The 20,886-nt window shown below is 43.0% G+C and overlaps 1 protein-coding gene across 5 annotated transcripts in view; it reads left to right on the top strand.

Annotated features, from left to right (window-relative positions):
* SGCD (sarcoglycan delta) overlaps nucleotides 1-20,886 on the top strand; it is a 454,320-nt gene that overhangs the window by 79,364 nt on the left and 354,070 nt on the right. The window contains exon 1 of one of the 5 annotated variants that reach the window (XM_072145507.1): nucleotides 3,974-4,116. The exons of the other annotated variants lie outside the window; for them this stretch is intronic. The gene's annotated coding sequence lies outside the window, so the exon portion shown is untranslated. Of the gene's footprint in view, nucleotides 1-3,973; nucleotides 4,117-20,886 lie in introns of those variants that run through there. 5 annotated transcript variants of the gene reach the window in all.

The raw sequence follows: 20,886 nt of genomic DNA, 5'->3' as shown, positions 1-20,886 counted from the left end.
ATAGATGATAGATAGATAGATAGATAGATAGATAGATAGATAGATAGATAGATAGGAGATAGATAGATAGATAGATAGATAGATAGATAGCTATGGGATAGATAGATAGATAGATAGATAGATAGATAGATTTAGTTCATATGTTTTCCCCATTTTCCTTCTTTACTATTGTACTTTTGATGTTAAAGAGGATGGACACTCTTTGACATACATTTCCCATGTGCTTTTGCGACCTTAATAATAATATTCCCTGAATGTTCATCAAGTGATTCAGCATTCCGGCTACTTACAGTAGTGCTGTTCGTGAATCTTTTTCTACATGTCTGAGCTCTGATGAATAGGAGGAGCTGTAGCAGGAGATTATTACTCATCTTATGTTCTCCCCCTTCCCCTTTCGCCATGTCTGTCAGTTAGAAGGACTGTGAGAGTAAGAGGAACAGCTGTTGACACCATGAAATGGGTTTTGCCATAAAATTTTCCCCAAGAAATCTATTCCAATAACATGGGACGGTAATTTCCTATACTACTACAGTGCCTTTACTACTCAGGATCATCAGGATCATGTTGTCCTGTAGGTCACCTGGAAGTCATAAACAGGCAGTCCCCGGGTTACATACAAGATAGGGTCCGGAGGTTTGTTCTTAAGTTGAATTTGTATGTAAGTCGAAACTGTATATTTTATAATTGAAGTTCTAGACAAAGTTTTTTCTTTTGTCCCAGTGATAATTGCAGTTTCAAAATTTTTTGCTGTAATTGGACCAAGGATTATCAATAAAACTTCATTACATACACCTTACAGATGATCATTGCAGTCTGGGACTATAGTAACATCCAGAGAGGTCACCAGAGGTCAGAGGGGCCTGTCTGTAACTATGGGTTGTCTGTAAGTCGGGTGTCCTTAAGTAGGGGACCGCCTGTACCAATGAATGGAGAGCAGGACAAGTGTGATCCCAGAAGTCCTTTGCAGTATAGGCAAATGAGGAGGTCCCCCACCATCAGACAAACCCCCTCAATGTTAGCAATGAATGTAATCGCTATATAACATTGATAGGTATAACTTGCATGTGTGCCGGAGGGATCTGATCGAGGTAAACCAAGGATAAACTAAGTCATAAGTCATAGGGGAAATATGTATTTTGGGCAAAATGACTTTTTAATTAAAACGTTAGAAATCGTTTCTAATATAAGTAAATTGATTCGCTGTGAAGTCATCGGATGAGAACACAGGTCACTTCAATAACAAAACTTCAAAGAAAAGTTCATCATTTTTAAAGGGATAGAAATGGCTTATAGAGAAATGGCTGCTTTCTTCCAGCTTGAGGCCCCCCCCCCCCTCCCCCTTGTCAGAACAGATACCGGGGGCTTCTATACCTGCTGGCAGGTGCCTTGCTTTGTACTGATTAGGAACAAGAACCCCCAAAAAAATTCATGTGGGTCTCCTTATGGAGGAGTCTCTGATATTCCTTATATCCCTTGTGGTGTTCTACCCTACATGACCAATCGATTTTGTTTGTTTCTCTATCATCTCAATACAAGATCGATAAAGTTGTTCTTATTTTTTTTTTGTACCACAGCTTTCCAGAACATGTGACTTTTAAAAAGTTCTGTTAACAGTTTTAATATGATGGCTTAAAGGGAACCTGTCACCAGGAGACCCATTTTTAGCTCTCCCCCAGTCCCCACAGAGCATAGTACATACACTGCCAAAGTGTTTTTGTATTAAAAATTGGTTTTACAGAAAACAAGCTATGTTATATTGTACCTTTCATTAGCATCTGCTGTGTGACTAGGCACTCGTCCACTGGGAGTGGCTGGAAAGGAGCAGTTCCCCCCCACCCTTGGGATTCAGCTTCTCCATGTGACCTTTTCAAATATATGAAAACACCCTTCACTTGGCTTAGCGACGCCCCCTGCTCCTCTACAGGCAATCCCGAGTGTGGGGAGTTATTCATCTATTTGAAAAGGTCACATGTTTCCCAAGGGTGGGGGGGAACTGCTCCTTTCCAGCTCCTCCCAATTGGCAACTGCCTAGTCACACAGCAGATGCTAATGAAAGGTACAATATAACATATCTTTTTTTCTGCAAACCCATTTTTTTATACAAAAACACATTGGCAGTGTATGTACTATGCTCTGTGGGGACTGAGGGAGTGCTAAAAATAGCTCTCCTGGTGACAGGTTCCCTTTAACTTTTGTGTGATGATCTATGTTTTTATGATAGATGGCTGTACTGTATAGCTTGGATCATTACAGATATGTCCCATCAGAGGCCTTGTAACAACTATATCTATTCTGATCGCTATGACTCCAAGGGCCTGTATCGCTTTTTTTCGTCGGGTTTCGTTGGGTTTTTGGCGCACGCAATCGGATTGTGGCGCATCAGCGCGGCATGCAAGTGACGGAAATCGGGCGGCGTGGCCACTGGAAAACCTGGCGGATTCGGCAAAAACCGCGCAATTTAAAAAATAAATGTGTCGCTTGAAACGCGCTTACCTGCACCCAGCAACGGATGGTGAACTCCAGTGAACTTCAGCGCAGCAGCGACACCTGGTGGACATCGGGCGCACTACCTTAGTGAATCGCCGGAAGATACGAATCTTTGACGGAGAACGCGCCACTGGATCGTGACAGGACCGGGTAAGTAAATCTGCCCCCTTGTCTCAGTGTAAAGCTCAGTGGTTCCCCACTGCCTGAAGACCCATGGACCACAAAGGTCCCAATAAAGGAAGAGGAGCCCTTTTCCTAATTTTGCAGGACTTACAGATGCATTCTTTCAAAGTTAGGTCCAAGCCGCTAGGTGGAACCAGAAAGATGGCTGATGTTGTCCACCTAGGCAAACCATAACCCTCTAGAGCTAAATGATGAGCTTATATATATCCTTAGGTAATGCAGGCTTGAACTTATGTATCATAGAGGTATGCTATATGCTTCTATGTATAGAAGAGATGTTAATGTTCCCACAATCCTTTGCACAGGAAGTCATGTTTACTTTCCCACAGTCCTTTGCACAGGAAGTGATGTCACAAGGGCTAAAAAGCATACATATTCATTTTCAGTTCACAGTGACTGCACCACTCCAGAACTTCAAGTTTTCGGTACATCATCCAACTGGAAGGTCTTGGGACAACCCGATGTAGCTAATAAGTTGCCTCCTTGGGATAACGGTAAAGCAAGGGATGACCCAATGTAGCTAATGGGTGGCCTCCGTGGGATAACGGGACAACAAGGAAGTGAGGTCCCGAGATTTTAGGAGGCCACTCGTTGGTAGAAGCAAGCCCGTAGACAACAAAGGAAGTTACGTCCTGTTGGGCACTTATTGGCTTAAGCAGGTCCCAAGACCACAAGGGAAGCGTTGTCTCCTTGATAGAGGAAGTGACTTCCAGTGGTTCAAGGAGGCCTCTCATTGCTTGAAAGGGGAATTTCTGACCAGATGCATTGCTGAAAACCGGAAGTATTGGATTGTTCGGAGATATTTGCGCACATCTTCAGTTCAACATGGAGCAAAGTTTTTGAAAAAAAATGACCTTTAAAATATCATGAAATGCATAAAACTAGCACTATTTCAATTAACAAAATGTCTGATTTACGGTCTAGAGACATATTTCTACCTGAACCTTTAAATAGTTCACCTTTAATTGGTTTCAAGAGCTGCGTACACAGCAATAAGACGACCCCTTCCGCAGAGCGGCTGCCCCTGATAATACGATTAGGTTCTAGAACAACATTAACATTCAACCAGCTCCATACAGGACAGAACCATCGAAAGGCGAAATATCTCATGGTCCCCAAACCAGCATCAAATAAGATAATCCGTTTAACCCCATAATGGAATCAAATATCTGATTGGTTGCCGTGGGTTACAGACCGCTAAGTCATTTATGCCGCTTGTTTAGTTGCTATTAACATTTCTCCGCATGTTCTTACGTCTCCTACGCTACGAGTGGCGGACAACATCTGATATTGTTATATCTGACACTAATTGAAGAAACGTTGCGCGGCGTCGCTGGCCAGCCTGGTGACGTATACGGACAATGGAATATACATTCTTCTCAATAATAGGGAGATTGAAAGGGGCATTGCCTCTGTGAGGAGCCTGGAGATGTCGGCCAGCGATAAGTAATTATCAATGATTCTTCCGTTTTATGAATGCATTCAGGTCTTCGAGTGACCGACTATATTTAGAAGGGGTCTACAAGTGTACCTTAAACCATACTACTGCGGTAAACAGTTTAGTAGCTCAAATTATAGTACTAGAATGATATGGGGGTATCATTCTAGTACTATAATTTGAGCTACTAAACTTTTTAAAGTGATCAAATTATTTAACATGTCATGCTTTAATTAAAATATTTTTAGTGCTCATATCATACCCCCATTTAGTGCTCAAATTATACTGCTCATATAATACCACCATTTAGTTACCAAATTATACCCCCATATACTGCTCTTATTATACCACTGTTTAGTGCTCATATTATACAACCATTTAGTGCTCGTATTATACCACTGTTTAGTGCTCATATTCAGGGGTAAACCTAAACTCTCTGCCATGAGCTAAAGAAAGGCCCCATGACCCCCATCCACTAGTAAAATATCAGATTAAGTGGGTTCTCCATACAATGGGGCAGATTTACTTAATCGGTCCTGTCGCAATCCTGTGGTGCGTTGTCCAGCGTGATTCACTAAAATTGCATCCGAGTTCATTCCTGTGTCGCTGCTGCACCGAGGTCCTTCGGAGATCACCTGCTTCTTCCCGGTGCATGTTTGCGACACAAATCCTTTTTTAAATTCCGCAGTTTGTCCGAATCTGTCGGGTTGTCCGATGGCCACGCCTCCGATTTCTGTTGCGTGCAAGCCGGCGCCGATGCGCCAAAATCTGATCGTCTGCGCCAAAATCCTGGGCAATTTGTCACAAAACGGAAATATCTGGGAAACCTGATGAAAGTGCGGCGTCCAGACCCTTAGTAAATGAGCCCCCATTTCTCACTCCCATGCTGACATTGGGTATTAAGAGACACTATTTTACTATTGTATGTAAGGACTCTGTAGCAAGTGACTCCACCGCTAATGCTGCCCCCCATTTTGCTGCAGATGGTTCTGCCTGACACAAGAGGCTCAATTCGCCTTATGGCTGGTGCAACCGTGTTTATATTATCTCACCATTTAGTGTTCATAGTATACCTCCATTTAGTGCTTATTTTATTCCATTGTAAGATGATCAGATTTAGCAACCCCATAGTGCTTGGTGGGGGATCCAACAATCGGACGACCAGCAAACGGAGTGTTATCCTAAATGTTGTAGATGTAGGATAACACTCGGACCTGGTACCACCCCATTATACTAGATCATTTTAGTAATTCTTCCTGTAATAATTATATTAGTCAATGGAAAAGTAGAAGGATATATATATATAATATATAAGGGTTATAGGTTATCCATTTCTTTTCATTCATGGCCAAGAAAGTAGCCGTACAGATGTGGCTTCCTTTACATAACTTGATCATTTGGGATTCATCTCCCGTTGGTTCTGCCACCAAGACTCCTCTTTACATTGATGTCGGCCGCCTTTGCCTAATGGTTGACAATACTTTGAACCCGTTACTGCCTACTACCGTTGACATGTATTGATGAGGGGAGGCTGCGGATGAAATTTTTGAAGTTTTCTGCTGCTTGAAGGAACAGAGTTTTTAGATCTTTTATGGAAAGGAAGTTGTCTGTCACATGACAACTCGTATCCTGGAAGAAAGCAAATCAATCACGAGATTACATAATCAAGTAGAGTGCCGGGTGTCAGGGCTTCACATTCATCATTTTATGTGAAACGCGTCAGCTGCTCATTCCCATTCCTTAATACCTTATTGTGGCCCAGCGGTTGCAGATTATGCATATATATATATATATATATATATATATATATATATATATATATATCATCCATCACGAATGATCACAAGACTGGCGGTATACTAGTTCTCATCGCCTCTGTATAGGAGATGCTGGGTTGTTGGCTGTCATAACATTTCCCAGATTGTGTTTCTTTAGACTCAAACCTAATCTAACAATTTTCAGAGTTTCGGTCGAGCGTGCAATTGCTTGTATGTATGAGATCTAAGCAACCGCATAAGGCCTTGGATAATATTGTAATGAGGTTCAGGCATGGAGGAGGCCAGATTATCGTGATGTGGTTGGAGACGGCATCACATTACGGAATGTAAATGTCGTATTTGTCGTAATGGGGTTTTACAGAGATTGTGGGGCATTTATTATTTAAAGGAATAGTTTGGTGGGTAAAATGGTGATTCCCCCATTTCCAAGCATGAGATGACTGTTGACCTTGAAAAAAAAAAATTATTTTAATTTTTGAATATAATTTTAATTATTTTAGTGATTTTTTTTGATAATCATCATACTCAGTGTCAGATTGGGAAGTTTAGAGTCCACCACTAAAATCCATTTTTGGGAACCACCAGTTGGTGACACAGACTATAGTGACCAGGGAGCCCTGTAGGTAACCTACTGACTGGTTCTAGTTACTAACTTCGGCCCTCTTAACTCTGTGTGCCATTTTATTGTGTGAACACATAGGATGGATGAAATGCTGAATATCTGTATGAATTACAGTGAGGGTACTGTGTCATACATCATTCATGCAGTGACTGGGGGCCCACCTATCCCAGGGGCCCTCTGTTGAAGTCCCCATTTCACCTTTGGTCCATTCTGAGCCTGACCACACTGGTCAGAAGTATTACAATAGGCTGATAAATTCTCTAGTTCACGTTTACTTTATCGTATAGGTTAGGAGATGATGTGCGGGGTCACTTCATTATCAATATAAGGGAAATATAGTGACAGGTTTTATTGTATGGTGGAATGCCTAGCTAATGTGAGATTGTAACACGAAACACATATATGGCTCTGTATACAGTTCCTTTGGTCTAGACTATACTCAACTTAACAATCAGATGTTATCTTTCATTCAGTAAGGGGATTTTCCATGAAATAGAAACATAATCTATTTCGACTCCTGTTTCCCGTTTTGCTTTGGTACTCCATGGTCATGGGCTATCACTTCCATTTTCCAGGGGATGTAATTTATTGTGTTATCCCCTTCATCAATGAATGAAGCAGATTCCCCAGAAATTCCCAGACACCTATGGTCATCTCATCAGCCTAAGAATGTCATATTAAAGTGTAAGGGGATGGGGAGGAGAAAGGGAAGGAGGGCTGGAGAGGATGAGGGGTAGGGGGATGGGGAGGAGAAAGGGAAGGAGGGCTGGAGAGGATGAGGGGTAGGGGGATGGGGAGGAGGAAGGGAAGGAGGGCTGGAGAGGATAAAGGGTAGGGGGATGGGGAGGAGGAAGGGAAGGAGGGCTGGAGAGGATGAGGGGTAGGGGGATGGGGAGGAGAAAGGGAAGGAGGGCTGGAGAGGATGAGGGGTAGGGGGATGGGGAGGAGGAAGGGAAGTAGGGCTGGAGAGGATGAGGGGTAGGGGGATGGGGAGGAGGAAAGGGAGGGGATGGGGAGGAGGAATGGGAGGGGATAGGGAGGAGGAATGGGAGGTTAATGGGGAGGAGGAAGGGGTGGAGTAGGGGAATGGGGAGGAGGAAGGGGAGAGGGGAAGGACAGCCACCTGCAACTGACTTTTTAATCTGAAACAGAGACTTTCGACCGTGTAGAACCATTCCTTTCATTCAAAACACCTCCTGGGCCCTAATGCTAAAATATAAAAAAATAAGAATTTTAATGATGGAATATAATGCTCCCTTTTTAATGGTTGTGTTTGAGTTTAAATTCTCCTTTAAAAACTAAGACCTGGTAACCGTTTATTGTAAATCTTTCTTTCTTATGTGAATCGTATGATGTTGTATCCAGGAGAGCAGTATACGGTTATAGGATGGAATACTTCTGCTTTATTGCAGTGGGAATACATTTTAATTCAGAATATCATGATAATAAATAATGCCCTTCACGGCTATATACAAAATATATGGGGATTTATGGCCTCCTTTAGTAAGAGGGGACAGGTTGAAGCTGGGATATGAGTTATGGAAATGGATGAGTGCCGAGCCCTGGGTCTACCACACATGATGTCGCATCTGGCGGCTGCTGCTAAGATCTACGTGTTGTTTTGCTCTCGGTAGTGAGCGGTTAGTTATGACTCTCTGAGCGCCTCCACCGTAAAGTACTCGTCTCCAGATTCATCATCACCACTGAACTTCAATTGCCAGACGTGTATCTTATTTTTTCTATTTTTCTACTTTTAAGTGCCAAAAACATTTTCACCGATCGAAATAATCCCCTAAACAATGATGGCGTAAGCGACCTTCGGTTACATCTTACATTATGATATTCACCATCCGTGTTTTAATGACCAATTAGAAAATTATCCACCTATACTGGGGTACAGGATATCTTTTATTAAAAAAAGAGGGATTTGCCTTTAAATAAGTCCGAACTTATGCAACTTTCACTGGCCAGAGTGATTGTAGCGGTCTGCTTCCAGTTTTGTATAGTTGGGGTTGGGGGCGGAATACTGGGTATTGTACCCCTGCCAATTAAAATTCCCAGAAAACTACTTAAAGGGTTTTCCTACGAAACAAGATAGGCCCTATCCACAGAATAGGGCCTAATATGCTGATTGGTGGGGGTTGGCGCTCGGCAAACTTCATCAGCTCCATAGAGATGAATAGAGCAGAATGAACATGCACGACCAATGGATAGGGCCTAATATGCTGATCGGTGGGGGTCTCAGTGATGAGACCCCCCCCACAGATCACGAGAACGAGGGGTCCGATGGGGTCCAAGGTACTTCCGTCTGACCCCTCGTCGCTCTCCAAGATGAGCAGAACAGACGGTCGCGCATGTCCGTTCTGCTCCATTTATCTCTACGGAGCTGATGGAAATTGCCGAGCGCCGACCCCACGATCAGCAAGTCAGACCCTATCCGGTGGATAGGGCCTAACTTGTTTTGTGTAAAAACCCCTTTAAAAGAAGACCTTTCACTGCCTGCAAAAACTCTGGTTAGCTAAAGCAGTAGCAGCCATAAAAGCTGCTCTAGGGCCTGCAGTGGCAGGGGGCCCCGGGACAGATCTGTGTAAGTGTATAAATATATATATTGGTGCATAAATGTGTAAGTATACAAATATGTATATTTTCTGAGGGGGCAGGGGGGGGGCCCATTTAGAAGTCTGCTATGGGGCCCTAGCTCTCCTAGTTACACCCCCTGGGTACAGTCATAAGTAATATGCATGGAATGGAGTATCCCAATGCAATCCCATTTCCAATGCTGTCTGGGTGTTGGACCCCTGCCGATGACATATCCCGGGGGTCCATAAAACTACTTATCTATCCTAAACCTTTCCTCTCTTTTCATCAGAACCTCCGATAGCGCCTCTGCATTTCATTTTATTCATAAAGAATCGCAATGTATAAAAAGCACGCCAACATTTTAAAATTCCAATAAATCTCATATTAAAAAGAGAGATAATGAGAACAGTCGGACATAATCTCGCGCCGCAGCCATAAATACGTTTATCGTAGTTCTCTAAGTTTTACGGCTCCTTGCAAGTTTTATTTTATTGATGTTTTTTTGGGTTTTTTTTTTAAAAAAAACTGCACATCTTCACTTAATTATAGCAAGATCTATTTAGGAGCGCGGCACAATAGCTATAAAACAAATAGGTCTAAACCAGAAAAAGCATATGAGCTATCATAATGTAGGCGCCGAAGAGCTATTGCTTGTTTTTCAATTTACTTTGCTTTCTAGCCCAGTAGTTATGCGAAAACACATGTATACCGAAAATATCGCCTGCGGTATATTTATGTTTTTAATCAAGCCAGGCCTCTGTGTGCGCTTATAGTCACGTCACCGCAAATATCATCTGTAATAAAAGCCGAGCACGTAGGGGCGTCTCTCTCATGTGATTTTAATCTGTTCTGCAGAGATTTAAGGCTACTTTATAGCTGGTGTAGTGTATAAAGATGGCGGTATTATTTATGCACTATGTGGCGGTATATTTGTATTGTATATCTGTGTTCGTATGCTACATTGGGATATCACCTGGCTATTAAATTGTCTGACAGTAAAATTTAAAGGGGATGTTTCGTCACCTCCAAGAACTCTAAGTCTTTGTACCTTTTAAGAGATATTATTACGCTGATTCCAGTGCAGTTGGAATTTTTTCTGTAGCCCTCACCATTCCCGAGCATTCAATGCATGCATATTTTTATTCAATATGCTCATCTGGATCTCTATAGTAGGTGGGTGTGTCTAATCTGACCAGGACATCTAGGCACCGCCTACAAAATTTTCATCTCTGATTACTCAGGGATGGTGAGGGCTAGAGAAAAAATTCCAACTATGCCAGAATCAGAAGAGTGAGACCTATAAAAGCCAACTTGCCACCAGGAATGTCATTTTTAGAAATTTAAAAGTGACTTTGTCAGCATTCTGAATAATTTCATTACTTTTTAATAGTTTATTTCAGAATAAGCAAAATATTTTATTCATCATCTTGACTGTTATAATTTACAATCTCTATGTTGTCTTCGATCATTTCCATGATGTCTCAGCAACTATGCCTGCTGGGAGGACAGTGTAATTGCACTTTTCTCTCTTTCTCTTCCTCTTTATCCAAGAGACAATCAATACTTCAGGGTGGCTGAAGTTCTGTCTTTAACTTTATAACTATGGAGTCATGTGCCCGGAGGGTTCCGATAAGATCATGTGACCCAACAGAATTGAAAAATTACTGGAATCTTCAGATAGAAAGAAATAACTGAATATTAATAATTATAAGTGAATTATATTAATGAGAGGCATAGGGACATCATGATTTTTTTTTTTTTCGGAGAGCTTTACTAACTTTGGACAAGAACAGAGAATAATATTTTCTTTCAAAAATATTTTTCAGAATAAGCAAAATATTTGATCTCTATGCTGTCTTCGATCATTTCCATGATGTCTCAGCATCTCTGCCTGCTGGGAGGACAGTGTAATTGCACTTCTCTCTTTTTATCTTCCTCTTTATCCAAGAGACAATCAATACTTCTGTCTTTATCTTTATAACTATGGAGTCATGTGCCCAGAGGGTTACTATAAGATCACGTGACCCAACAGAATTGAAAAAATTACTGGAATCTTCAGATAGAAAGAAATAACTGAATATTAATAATTATAAGTGAATTATATTGATGAGAGGCATAGGGACATCATGACATTTTTTTTTCCGGAGAGCTTTATTAACTTTGGACATGAACACAGAAAATAATTTTTCTAAAATATTTCAGAATAAGCAAAATATTTGGAAAGAAAATGTGATTGGTCAACCGAATGTGGACGCTTTGTGTTTCCTTTAATGGCATAGGGCTTAACATATTTGGCAGATATGTGTTGTCAGATGCTCAAGGCGTTAAGCCCCCCCCTTCACACGACTCATCAGCAAAGGAAAGTCATTGCCTTTCCTACTGCAATCTAAGCTCCTGGCTCCGGCATCTTTTTCCTCCTTTCCCCAGGAAAGTGACTTCTCTGTATCAGTTCCTCCTTCTGCAGATAAAGTCTGCAGGATTTATAGTTTTTCATCCAGTCACAGATCCGTTTCCCAGCTGCTGTGTGGATTACTGTATGTTCAGTCTCTCCCTCTCAGTACCTCCGCCTCCACCTCCTTCTTCTTCTCCCTCGCCTCCCCCGCTCACTCCTTCATGTCACAGATAATAGAGCTTTAAAGCATTTCATGGGCTCAGCGACAGGACAGAACAATTTCAGGCTGATTTTCACATACCAGCCGAGTTTCCCCGGTACCAATGTGATATTTATGAAAAATTACTAAACTAATTTAATATCCAGCAAGGGCATGCAAGGACGAGGAGGTACCTTGTGGGCACAAGAGCTGCTGTGCCAGCCAAGACGAGCTGGCACTTGTTTAAAGAATTTATCCTAAAACTTCCATTATCTCTTCGACTGACCAGGAAACTAAAAAAAAAATGTGACACAGCAAATAAGAAGTAAGGAACTCTGCCAGAGGAAACAATAAGTGGAAAGTTAATTTGCATACGTTTTCCCAGAAAGCATTGCCTAAAACTCTCGGAATCTCTCCAAAACCTGTGGATATTCTCTAAGATGTAAGTATGAACTGCTGTCTACCCAGTAGAGGGTATGTTAATGTATAAGTAGGCTGCCTTTGCCATATTGGACCTTTTAACTTTCCCCCAGCATCTTTATTCATACAAGCCTGTTTCACTCTTTTAGTACTCAGCAGTGCAGTAGAGGGTTTCCTTTGCATACCATGGAAAACCTAGGTAAGTAATATGCAAATAAACTATGCCTCCACTTTTATGTCAGACTTTCAAGTAGTATAAGGACATCCCGTGGGATAATAACTAAACCATAGTGAATAGACATGGAAACAACCGTAGACAGCGCAACAGTTATTACATCTTGTTAGTACGGTAGAGGGAACTGATTAAACTAGGTGAGAGGCCATGAACATAGGTAAGAAAAGAACTCTATTTCCATATGGAAATTGCCTTTGCCGGCCACCTTTTTAGGCATACAGTTACTTAGGGGCCTTGCATACTCCCTTGGGGATTCTATGTAAGGAATATGCAAATACATTTTCAAGGGTGGTAGAAGGAAAACTGCCTGCACAGTCATATAACACCTCGGCTTCATTACGCATCTGTTGATGCTTGTTCAATGATGCCGGGAGGTATTTCTCCAGCTTCATTGAATAACTGAGCAGGAGCACCAGAGATGGGTCCGATACAACTCTTCAGACCCAGACAGAGCAATAGTGGCCTCAGAGAGAACTCTTCCATGATTTGAGACACTGGAACCATGAGGACCTATGTTGGGTTTAGTGTCGCTCTGACAGGTCTTCTTTAAATAAGGTTAATTAAATAATAGCTAAACCAGTTTTTTTCCAAAAAGAAATATCCACAGTACAGTATAAGGAACTGCTTCGCCTGGGTGAGGGACCATTGATTTTAGGAAGGATTTAATTGTCCTGATGGAGATTGCCTTTGCAGGCATACAATGGGGCAAATTTATCAAGCTTTCTGAGAGTCAGAATATTTCTACTTGTCCATGGCAACCAGTCACAGCTCAGCTTTCATTTTACCACTGCTCATGGATATTTTAAACAGGAGCTGTGATTGGTTGATAAATCTGCCCCAATGTCTTAAAGGCCACTGCAGATTCTGGGTAATAAATATTCATTAAAAACCTATTGCAAGCAGTTGCCCATTTAAGGACACCCGACATATGACCTCTAGTTACAGACGGGGACCACTGGTGAAGATCTCTTGATGCTTTACTTTAGACCCCGGCTACAGCCGTAAGGTGTCTGCAATGAAGTTTTGTAATCCTTGGTCCCATAACAGCACAAAATGTTGAACATAAAATTGTCAAATGGAACAAAAAAAAATGTTGTCTGGAGTTACAATTATAAAATATAGCTGTTCCGACATAAATACAAATTCAGCTTCAGTACAAACCTAAAGAGCCTATCCTGTACGTAACCCAGGGACTGCCTCAGTTGGCGCTAAGCTTGGCAATCTCCGTCAGCTCCATTGAGAGCAGAACGGACATCTGCTCCACTCATCTCTGGGAGCGACAATGGGTCTGACAGAGGTACCTCGGACCTTGTCGGACACCCATTCTCGTTTTGTAGGGGGCACATCACTGAGACCCCCACCGATCAGCAAGTTAGGCGCTATCCTGTATATGGCTTGCAATCCCATGTTTATGCTGATATTAAAGGGGTTGTCCTGTAATAGACACTTTTCCAAAGAACATGATGATACATCACTAAGATTTCTCTTTGTATAAAGAGGTATCTAGTATAAAGACCATAATTCTGAGAATAAAAGTCACCAAAGAAATCTCACATAATGTTTGGAGAGTTGATTCTGACACTTGTGTTGTTCTAGGACTATAAAACAGGCAGCAGCTCAAAAAAAAAAAAAAAACTACTAAAAAAACATATTAACTATGTAAGAACTAGTAGAGGACCTGAGGTGGGAGGGGCATATCAAAGGTTTTGCCCCTCCCCTTAAGGTCCTGGACTAGGCCTGACACAATGGGGCAGATTTACTTACCTGGTCCTGTCGCGATCCAGCGGCGCGTTCTCAGAGGAGGATTCGGGTCTTCCGGCTATTCACTAAGGTCGTGCGCCCGATGTCCACTAGGTGTCGCTGCTGCGCTGAAGTCCGCCGAGGTCCGCTGGAGTTCACCAACTCATTCCCGGTGCGTGTGAGTGATTGATTTTGCGACACAATTAGTTTTTTAAATTCTGCTGTTTTTCCGAATCCGTCGGGTTTTCTGACGGCCACACCTCCTGATTTCTGTCGCGTGAAAGCTGGCGAGATTGTGCCAAAATCCGAGCGTGTGCGGCAAAATCCGGGTGGAATTCAGCGCAAAACGGAAAAAATCGGGAAACCCGACTAAAGTGCGGCCGTGGAGCCCTTAGTAAATGAGCCCTAGTGTATCACTTCTGCATGGAATATTCCTTTAATTTTCAGGCTGGCACGTCGCGCTACTTCTAATGAGTATCATTAATCCTTACGCCTTCTGTTCACCTTCGCCATCTACTTTCTTTTAAGAGCACAATCTTAGAGACTTCTTATAGAGAATCCAATAAATTTGTGACCGTGCTCTTATTGACTCCATCCTTGAGTTCATTCCTAGTTCAATATAATGAAGGAAAATGAGATAAGACGTGTCACAATCTACAATTTAGAAGATTACATCTATTTACCTTATCATTGATGCATTAAATTACAGATTACACTGCAATATACTGTGTACCGGGGCCTACGTCCGAAGGTTTTATCTTATGTTAATCTCCCCACAGGGGACTCATTAGCAGCCGATATTTTATATTCTGCCAGAATCCTACTAATAAATGCAGAAACTATGATTAATAAAGTTTTGTTTGTTGTACACCTTATTGTACACAATACGGTGCGTCGGGAGACACCACACCGGCCCTGTAGTCACAGTCTCATCAATCACATCAGTCTTTGTCGGAGCAGGACTTGCAATTTAATTTCCCGGGGAACAGTAAATACTAGGGGAGAGGTCATGAGATGTCACTCCGGATTATGAGAAAACACAAAGGTGCCTTGGAAAGATGGAAAAATATAACGTACAATATAAAGTACACAATGATGGTTCTGAATAGATTTATGGGTTTGGTATTGCAAGTCATTGTATAGTACAGGCAGTCCCCGGGTTACATACAAGATAGGGTCTGTAGGTTTGTTCTTAAGTTGAATTTCTATGTAAGTCGGAACTGTATATTTTATCATTGTAACACCAGCCAGAACTTTTTTGGTCTCTGCGACAATTGGATGTTAAAAATGTTGGGTTCTCATAAGAATCAGGATTACCACTAAAGCTTCATTACAGACGCCTGTGATAACTGTTACAGCTGATCATTGTAGCCTAGGACTAAAGTACAATAAATTACCAATATCCAGGGGTCCGTTTATAACTAGGGGGCCGTATGTAAGTCGAGTGTTCTTAAGTAGGGGACTGCCTGTACCTCGGACAAAACTTGAGAGTCTAGGGTTCAAATGCAAAATGGGTCTATTCAACACTAAAGGCATGGTATTTTCGTATAGGGGTTATCACTAGTAATGAGTAGACCGAAACCAATTTCGGGACCGGGTTTGGCTCAACTCTCCCCCCCCCCCACCTACGACTGCAGGCGTTAAGTCTTTAAATATTGCTGGCATTGTTGGTAATGGCATTTAAATGGCTAAACACCACGCGCCGGCACTAGCATGCTGCATTTTGGGGAGGATCGTTACTCCCCATTGACATCATTGTGATTCGACCATCATGCCGCCTACGCAGCTGGGATAATTTAAAGTGGCCAGCAGCTTTTAAACAGTTAATACCCATGATTGGTGCTGCCAATGATCACAGTGGTCACAGGGGGAGGGGGGGGAGAATTTTGATGGGTCTGCCAATCACTAGTTTTCACTCTGCTAGCCATAGATTGCTGAAGGGTGAACCCTGCAGTAGGGCTCCTATCCACGTTTTCCAAAATTTTTTGAAATGGACATCCTGAGTAAAGAGTCCAAGAAAGTGGCAAGAGGTCCTTCCTTACTCTATTCCCATCTATCACATAATGATGGCACAAGCTTCCTCGGTGTCCATAAGGAATTCTTCGGTTCCGGAATTCTAATCATGAACCAGTAGGAAGCTCGGGAGGAAAAAAGGAGCAATGAAGTGAATGCAATGTAACGCAATAGCGGCATGACAAGGGGTTAAATTGGAGCTATCTAAGGGGTTAGGTGAAGGTCAGAGATGGGAGGGGGAGATGTTTACAGTAAGTCTGGAGCAGTCACATACATGGGAGGGTTTGGGAATATTTGTAAATATACTGACACAGGTAGTGTCAGTCTGTCACTGGAATCTGGGGAGAAAAGAACAATTTTTTCTCACCTGCAGCTATGGCTGATGTTCAGGATATTATGAGGCGAGTTCAAGCAGCGATCCAGCAGCATGGGCCAGGGTGGATCGAGCAGAACCTGGCGGGGGTTACAGCGGTTCCGGCGGCGCCAGTGGCCGGTGAGGAGCCGCTACGGAGGAGCAAAAGATCTCGCCCTCCCAACAGGCTGAGTCCGGAGGTATCTCCCCGTCCCCCGCGTCGCCGTAGGAGCCCCAGCAGGGACCCTCCGTCCTCCTCCTCGAGACGGGCCTCCTGGGCTGGAGGGAGGACGCCGAGGAATCCAGCAGTGCGGCAGGGGACAGGGACACGGGGGGCCCAGCCAATACCTCCCCCCCCCCCCCCGGCGGCATGATCGTGGCACCCAGGAGACGGCCGGCTTCCCTGCTGATGACCCGAGCAGCAGCCGTGCTCAGCGCAGCGGATCGAGATTTGGTGGAGAAGAGGCTCCCGTGGTCCAGAGTAAGGTGAGAGCGATATCGCCCTCGGTACCAGCCGATGGGCAGGGCCGGCAGACAGGGAGCAGGAGTCTCGGGAACCCTGCCGGGGTCACCGGAAGTGGGGCTCCGGCGGCCATCTTGGGAGAGGCAACAAGCGATGGAACTTCCGGTTTCGGGGGCGGGTACCGGAAGTCCCACCCCTAGGTCCATCGATGATGACGCGGACGCCGAGTCCGACAGCGGAGCAGAGGAGGCCTGAGCTCCAGCTCCTGTACAACAACAGAGCAACAGCAGAAGGGGAGAGCGGCGATCTGGAGCGGATCGCTGGGGCGGCGACCGGCAACAGGAGGCGGGCCAGCTTCAGGCGGCCCTGTGCGCCGAGAACCAGGAGCAGGAATGGCCATGCCGATGCACGCTACGCCCGCAGCCGCAGGAGCGGCTGCGCGGTCAGGTGAGGTCACCACCGGTGCATCCACAGGATCTACCTCACAGGCATCTTATCTCTGATTTATATGAGGGTGTACTTATCTCACACACTGTACATATCACTGATATATATGAGGGTGTAGTTACCTCATACACTGTACATACCACTGATATATATGAGGGTGTAGTTACCTCATACATTGTACATATCACTGATATATATGAGGATGTAGTTACCTCATACACTGTACATATCACGGATATATATGAGGATGTAGTTACCTCATACACTGTACATATCACTGATATATATGAGGGTGTAGTTACCTCATACACTGTACATATCACTGATATATATGAGGATGTAGTTACCTCATACACTGTACATATCACTGATATATATGAGGGTGTAGTTACCTCATACACTGTACATATAACTGATATATATGAGGGTCTAGTTACCTCATACACTGTACATATCACTGATATATATGAGGGTGTAGTTACCTCATACACTGTACATATCACTGATATATATGAGGGTGTAGTTACCTCATACACTGTACATATCACTGATTATATATGAGGATGTAGTTACCTCACACACTGTACATATCACTTATATATATGAGGATGTAGTTACCTCATACACTGTACATATCACTGATTATATAGGAGGATGTAGTTACCTCATACGCTGTACATATTACTGGTATATATGAGAAGGGAAGTTACCTCATACACTGTACATATCACTGATATATATGAGGAGGTAGTTACCTCATACACTGTACATATCACTGATATATATGAGGATGTATTTACTTCATACACTGTACATATCACTGGTATATATGAGGATGTATTTACCTCATACACTGTACATATCACTGGTATATATGAGGATGTATTTACCTCATACACTGTACATATCACTGATATATATGAGGGTGTAGTTACCTCATACACTGTACATATCACTGATATATATGAGGGTGTAGTTACCTCATACACTGTACATATCACTGATATATATGAGGGTGTAGTTACCCCATACACTGTACATATCACTGATATATATGAGGATGTAGTTACCTCATACATTGTACATATCACTGATATATATGAGGGTGTAGTTACCTCATACACTGTACATATCACTGATGTATATGAGGATGTAGTTACCTCATACACTGTACATATCACTGATATATATGAGGATGTAGTTACCTCATGCACTGTACATATGACTGATGTATATGAGGATGTAGTTACCTCATACACTGTACATATCACTGATGTATATGAGGATGTAGTTACCTCATACACTGTACATATCACTGATGTATATGAGGATGTATTTACCTCATACACTGTACATATCACTGATGTATATGAAGATGTAGTTACCTCATACCCTGTACATATCACTGGTATATATGAGGATGTAGTTACCTCATACACTACATATCACTGGTATATATGAGGGTGTAGTTACCTCACACACTGTACATATCACTGATATATATGAGGATGCATTTACCTCATACACTGTACATATCACTGGTATATAGGAGGATGTAGTTACCTCACACGCTGTACATATCACTGATTTATATGAGGATGTAGTTACCTCATACATTGTACATATCACTGATATATATGAGGGGTAGGTACCTCCTACACTGTACATATCACTGATTTATATGAGGGTGTACTTACCTCACACACTTTACATATCACTGATAGATATGAGGGTGTACTTACCTCATACACTGTACATATCACTGATATATATGAGGATGTAGTTACCTCACACACTTTACAGATCACTGATAGATATGAGGGTGTACTTACCTCACACACTTCTTCAGGAGTCCAGTCCTTTTAGATAGAGACTGAGGGCAGATGTCCGCCATTACTCTGCTTGTCTGCCCAGAGAGAGCACATGTACAGGATCAAAGATGGAGGCTGCACTATTACTAGTTTCTTATAAGCTAGGTTCTCTATAGTCTTGGTGCCTTACACCGCCCTGCGAGTTACTGACCATGATAGGTGCGGGTCCCCCACATTCCTGGTCTATAGGGCCCAGCATTGACCTGTACAGAGTAATTGTAGTGGCTGGATATAAGGAGTTTAGCTATCTGAATAAAACCTCCATGTCACTGATATACAAACGGATTCTATAGTAGCCCATCCCAGGTCATTGCTTTATAACCACCACATGCTGCATTCAGATGCTTATGTGCCGGGATCAGTGTACATGGCTAGCCTTTGGTTGTGGCTTCTATATTATGGACTGTCCATGTAGACCTTATGTGCACTCATATATATATATATATACTCTAGATTACATGAGTGGTACATGGTACAATACTGAGGGGGTTACATACCACCTCAGACTATAATGGTGAATTAGCATTGTAATATTATATTACATTTATCCCCATGAAATGGCTGGAGAATTAGCCAGACACATGGTCAGTGTTACTGCTGCACCTAATTCTGTAAGATAAATGGATCCTATATATCCAGGTCCGTGGTACATTTATATAATATCTTATGGGTGGTTGATTTTAATGTCTCCAATGGTTGGTTTGGGGTCACATCTTCTTTAGCCACTTAGCTAGGAGGTTAGCGGCTATGTGGAGCTTGGGATGTGGCTCTCGCACGCTGTGCGCGTAATTATGGTTTATGGGAGACGAGTTTTTCACACCTGGTTACACCACTAGCTTGGAGGTTGGCGGCTAGTGGATTATATGTGGAGACATATATACACTTCTTTAAGGGGCGGTCCCTGAGAAGATGGTTCTGGTTCGGTTATCCACACCTAGTTACGCCACTAGCTAAGAGGATAGCGGCTGGTTGATCACTAGGGTGTTGGTTTGGTAAGCAGTGCGTGCATTGTATATCACCACTTGCCAGAGGTTGCGGCTTGTGGATATGGCAGGTGTGGTTTCTCTACACGCTGAGCGTGATTATTGAGTAAAGTTATATTTACGGATTGGTTTCGTATGGCCACATTCTGCTCTCGCCACTTGCCAGGAGGTTGCGGCTTGTGGATATGGAAGGTGTGGTTTCACTACACGCTGAGCGTGTTTTTTGAGCAAAGTTACATTTCTTTAGTATTATACCGGGTTAAGTTGGTTGTCGGCTCAGTCAGTGAGGAGTTTAAATAGAGCAAGGATTAAGGTTAACAAAACAATAGGGCGGTTTATAGCACGAAAGGGGGCATTGTGATAAGGCACCCGGAGTGGGAAGAAGGGCAAGGGGTGAGGATGGGGTACACCTGACAGATGTGGGCCTGGATGTATGGTTACTGGCTATACAGGAAGGAGCGGAGAAGGCGTTGAGGATGTTGCGGGACAGCCGTGTGTGAGGTCATCCCACACGGTGTCGTGGCGGATTTAGGAGGGGTTCTCGGGGGCAAAAAGGAGGTGTTGAGACGGGGGAGCTGGCAACACGGGGGGTGTCCAGTCCCCCGAATAGTTGTTTAACAGAGATATGGTGAATTCCTGGGAGCAAGGATCTCAGGAGGTGGGGAAGTCTCCATTTTGGGTCC

This window comes from Engystomops pustulosus, chromosome 4 (assembly GCF_040894005.1).
Source record: "Engystomops pustulosus chromosome 4, aEngPut4.maternal, whole genome shotgun sequence".
Taxonomy (NCBI): domain Eukaryota; kingdom Metazoa; phylum Chordata; class Amphibia; order Anura; family Leptodactylidae; genus Engystomops; species Engystomops pustulosus.
The sequence above is the reverse complement of the archived record's forward strand: the minus strand, read 5'-3'. Positions and strand labels throughout refer to the sequence as shown.